Consider the following 5,570-nt stretch of genomic DNA (forward strand, 5'->3'; position numbering starts at 1 on the left):
GAAAGAGAGAAAGAGAGAGAGATAGAGAGAAAGAGAAAGAAAAAGAGAGAGAGAAAGAGAGAGAGAGAGAAAGAGAGAAAGGAAGCTAGAGAGAAAGAAAGAGAGAGAGAGAAAGAGAGAAAGGAAGATAGAGAGAAAGAAAGAGAGAGAGAAAGAAGGAAAGGAAGAGAGAGTGAAAGAAAGAAAGAAAGAGAGAAAGAGAGAGAGAGAAAGAAATAGAGGAGGAGAAAGAAAGAAAGTGTGAGAGAGAGTGAAATAGAGAGAGATAAAGACAGATGGAAAGAAAGAAAGAAGGAAGGAGAGAGAAAGAGAGAAAGATAGAGAGAGAGAGAAAGAGAGAGAAAGAGAGAGAAGGAAAGATAGAGAGAAATGAAGAAGGAGAGGAAGAGAGAAAGAGAGAAAGAGAAAGAGAGAGAAAACAAGGAAGAAAGAGAGAAAGAGAGAGAAAGGTAGAGAGAGAAAGGGAGAGAAAGAGAGAGAGAAAGAAAGAGAGAAGGAAAGAGACAGGGAGAGAGAGAGAAGGAGAGAGAGAAAGAGACAGGGAGAGAGAGAGAGAAAGAGAGATGGGGAGAGAGAGAAAGAGAGAGAGAAGGAAAGAAGGAAAGAAAGAAAGAGAGAGAAAGAGAGAGAGAATAAAGAGGGAGAGAAAGAAAGAGAGAAGGAAAGAAAGAAAGAGAGAGAGAAAGAGAGAGAGAGAAAGAGAGAGAGAATGAAAGAAAGAAAGAGAGAAAGAGAGAAAGAGAGAAAAGGAAAAGAGGTGTGTGGGAGCGGCGAAAATTAAGGTTATGACCGCAATTCCTATTAAATCGCATAATGTCGCCTTCTACCACGTTTGGTATCGCGGGCTTTTCTGCCTAAAGCCGAAATAACTCCAAACACAACCTTATACATTCATAATACCTAGATTTCCGCTTCTGCGAAAGAAATACGAGAAAAGTTGTAATAGCAATCACGAGCCACTGAAAACCAGAGTTATTGCAGCCAAAATTAATCAGTGAGACCGTATTCAGCACCTCGGAGATGAAATCCATCTTCCGCTTTGCCTGGAGTGCCGTTTGCCTGAACGAAGGAAAGTAACTGGCGAAGAACTTGCTCTGTTTATTGAGTTTCGCATCCACCGCCTACCCTGCGAGCTTAGCAGCAACCACAATCGGAAGGCTGATGATATCTAGAACAAATGCCCTATATTGATACAGTATCCCATTATTAATCAGCGCAACAACCGTTGCTGTGTCTTGCTGGCCATAGACCCTAAACCACTGCCGAATACAACATGACGGCGAAAGTGAAACGCGTCCTCTATGGGGCGCAATGAATGGTTTTTGCTGAGCTGAATATAAGTGGAATTATGACGCCCATCATCGAATGCGGATGCAGTGATCGCGACCATGAAACGAATAGTAAACAGGCCAGGAATGGCTTCGAGTTGAGTTGTTTTTGAATAGCTTTGGAATAGTTTCCACACAATGCCTATCGTTTGACTTGATAGTTCTGCGGAAACCCACAAGGTGGAAAGAAGTAATTAATAAAGGGAAAATTAGACATCCAACCATTCGTCGCAATCGCTACAGAGGAAACCAACACGAGTTCCTAGAAGGAAAAGCTCCACAGTTGAAGAAAACTCGTCCTGGTCAGGGACCGGGTTCGCGTCCCGCACCAGGGCGATTTAATAGGAATTGCTGTCATAACATTAATTTTTGCCGCTCCCACAAGCCTCTTTCTTTCTTTCTTTCTTTCTTTCTGTCTTTCTTCATTTATTTATTTATTTATTTATTTACTTATTTATTTTCTTCTTGCGGCGCAGCTTCACATTCACGAGCGCGAATACGACCCTGTGTATGCATGCATGAGCTTGTCCTAGTTCGGAAAGGCCGTCGACACCTGGAACTTTGACGAGAGCATCCTTGAAGCCATCAAGCCGAAAGATGAGCATCAAAAAGCGCACAGAACTTCAAGTTCAGTGGCCTACAAACTTGTTTCTAGACCTATTGCTTTCTTAACGAAACATTAGTGCCTTAGGATAGGCAGTTATGTATCCAGGAGAGTGTTTTTCTTCAGCATGCCTTAATTAGTTTTCAAAAAAACCACAATAGCCCGATGGAGTGTGTAAATATCGCGAGTTTGCCATCTGCCTAGTGAAAGTGAGTTTGTATTCGTCAAAACTCTGTTTAGCGGTACAGAGTGGTAAACTACATCAATGCGACGTGATGCGGAGTCGTAGAAATGTGCATCAATCTGTTAATTCTTATTTCTAAAATAGCGTTCCATAAGTGCAGCCACTTTTCCGCGAGCGGGCAGGCGGGGTACCTCGTCGTTTTTGGGGGCCTATGTTGGTGACAGTGCTGGCAAAAATTATGTGCCACAGGGACGAATGAGTATGCGCGCTCGGTGTGTCCATGGAGCATGGGCATTGGGGCCAGAGGGTATGTATCACTGGGTTTTAGTTTGCTTTCAATTTTATATTTTGCCAGTAGAACCACTCTGTCGAAGGTATTTTAAAAATAAACACTACATTATTTAATCCTTACATAATCATTCGCTACACAATAGTTACAATAATTATGGAACCATTCCCTGCAAAACACGAATGACTCGCATTAGGCAGACGTCAACTAGTCGTTTCTACCGAACTTCTTTTGTCTCAGCATACTTATCCAGGTCGTTAATGTTTCTGAGGCTGCGGGAAGTTTGTGGTCACTGTCATAGCTGAGAAATAGGACGCATGCTTCAAATTCCAACACGATTCGTAAAAATTGCAAAAGATGTTCATCAAGAATGATGGGTCGGCTTTAGCCTTTTCTGCGATAACTCTACATATGAAACTGTTAATGTATTCTAAAACATCCCCAAAACTAAACAAAGAACGCTTTCTACATGATTTGCCGCGCCTAGGTACTATCTGCGAATTCTTTCATGGCAGCTGGCAGCGGTAGAAGACAGCTGAGAAGCTTTTGGGCAAGAAGCTTCACAAAAATTCATTCTACCTCAGCCACGACATGGCATACCTTAATCCCACTAAGCTTGGCGTGCCAGTGTTCTTTGACTTCAAGCAGGCAAAGTTCATCTATGCGCACCGACAGAAAATTGACCCACAGTGACAACACAGAGATCCATTTGGGCATCAAGCGACACTATGCGTGAGTGAGACTTTCCTTTCAAACCTCTTGCTACGTCAGTGGCGGTGCACAAAGGCAAGCAGTAACAGTAGCCTTGAAATTCTTGAATAAATACTTAAGCACTACTCATTAGCGCTTTGATCTACTGTAACAATGAGGATATGTGACGAAGGTGGAGGAATCCTTCATACAGAAAGCCAAAAGATTATGCCTTCGTGAAGTGGATCGCTTGTGAACTGACCGTAATATGCGGCCTTTAAGCAGCACATGCGGAAGAGAAGGAAATTGTACTGGGACAAGCATTCTAGGTTACTGTAGCCGCGGTCGGCACTAACAAAGCTGGTAGAGGCAACTTGTGATGGTTTATGTAACTGCTACGTAGTTGAACCACATTTGTGTTACGTTAGTGTCCTAGTCGAAAGGAAACTGTGAAAGGACTGCATGTTAACAATTATATCGCTATCAATGCCTTACAGCAACAGTTCATTAGAATTATAATAATAAGTCGCTTCAGTATTACCGTTGTGTACGCTTTGTATGAACTCTGCCTCAAAAGATGTTGCTACTAGCTTTGTTGCTGCCTTACAGATCTCCGGCAATACGGCATTCCGCAAATGGTAATAGGTTTACGGACACGCGAAAAGTCGTTGTTACTTATACGACGACGCAAAATACCAAACAGCCTGAACTCCTCCACCGTTCTTTCTTTCGAGGTACCCATGTGGGTTCCCTCTGTAGCAATTGCTACGAACGGGTGGATGTCTGATTTTCCCTTTATTAACAATGCCAATCCTACGAATAACTTGAATATTACTCCGGTGGGCTTGATATTGATGATCTTTTGATCCTAGATTCAGAAACACTATCGTGACATAACAGTCATTTATTAGACAAAACATCTGCAAATATTTTTAATGTATATTCGAAATTGCAGACGTCAGTTTTCAGATTGGATAACTAAAAACACATTAGAATACTAGATTGCCTACTCCAAATCTTCTACGCCATCTTGCATAACCTTAGCGTAATGCCTGCATTTATTTGGTTGCGGTGACGCACACGGTGTAGCCAAGACTTACGACGTCCTCGATCTCCTTTCCCTCCTTAGCGGACGCGTCACGCGGGAAATGGCGGCGGCCCATGAAGTTCCAAACGTCCTTGGTCGACCCGGGCTGCGATCCGACGAGATGGTTGAACAGTTTGTCCAGGCCAGAGCTTTCGAACGAAAATGCCTGTTAGACGGTGCCGGCTACTGCTCTTCTTTTATATCACAGATGAGCTCAAAGTGTCAAAAAATGAATAGAGAAACGACAATAGTGACAGCTATTTTAATGTTAACGTACACACCTCTTAGCACCTACACATACATACCACCTAACGCATAGACACCCCAGAACTGCTTCTGGACCGTTTACAAGTGTTCGTGTATTAAAATTGATTGCACACGGTGACCCCCATTGATGGAACACACACACACGTGCGCGCAGCAGTACCACGATAAGAATGGCTGCCCTGATAATGCCATCATAGTCATGTTGTCGTATCATTTTCGCCATCATGTCATTGTCATTATACACTGGCAGTCGTCACATTGTCCTCATGTCGCCGTCATTATGCCATCGTCATCATTTAGCAAACGTCATCTACTAATGCCGTCGTCATACCACCTTTGTCATTCCGTCGTCGTGATTACGACAGCGTTATGCAGTCGTAATGCCGATGCGCCCATGTAAATGAGTGCCATGGTGAAGCGGGATGACACGGGAGTAGGTGGCATTTAGCCGGGGCAACGGAAGTCTCAGAGGGACCACTACACGTGGTATGTAACCATGACTCCAGAAATGCGGCGTGCCGCTACTTTGTTGGAATGCTAATCGCGTTAGCATCGACAGCCATCGTGAGATGGGTTTCCCGCAATTTATACGTTTTGTCGACATCCTTTTATTAGTGTAGTCCAGCTCAACTATAAATGCCAGCTCGTGCTACACTCTAAGAAAAGTTTACACCCTTTGCGTCGTATCTTGCCACACAATAAACGTCATCTGTCTTGCCCGCATTTCCTGTCTTTAATGCTGCGAGCCCGGTGTTTCCCAGTAACGAAAGGCATGCGTGTTATTAGCATGACATAGCATTGCGGACAGGAAGGTAGCGGTGCGGCGTTTTCAAGAAAGGAAACGCAAGCAAGGCAGATGATGATTATTGCTACATGGCAGATATACACCCCAAAGGGGTGTAAACTTTGTTTTAGAGTGTAGATCTTCCATCTGTGGGAACTCTTTATATCATTTCCGATATGCACTATTAATGAAACAAAAGAAAACAAGCTGACCTGAACCTGAATACATATGAGTTCTTTCAATGTTGATCGCGTTCGTAACAGCCATTTCCGCTAAATATGGTAACGGCCAGTGTTGTAAGTATCTGCGTAGAGTGAAGCTCCATATGCATCGAATG

This window comes from Dermacentor andersoni, chromosome 11 (assembly GCF_023375885.2).
Source record: "Dermacentor andersoni chromosome 11, qqDerAnde1_hic_scaffold, whole genome shotgun sequence".
NCBI lineage: Eukaryota > Metazoa > Arthropoda > Arachnida > Ixodida > Ixodidae > Dermacentor > Dermacentor andersoni.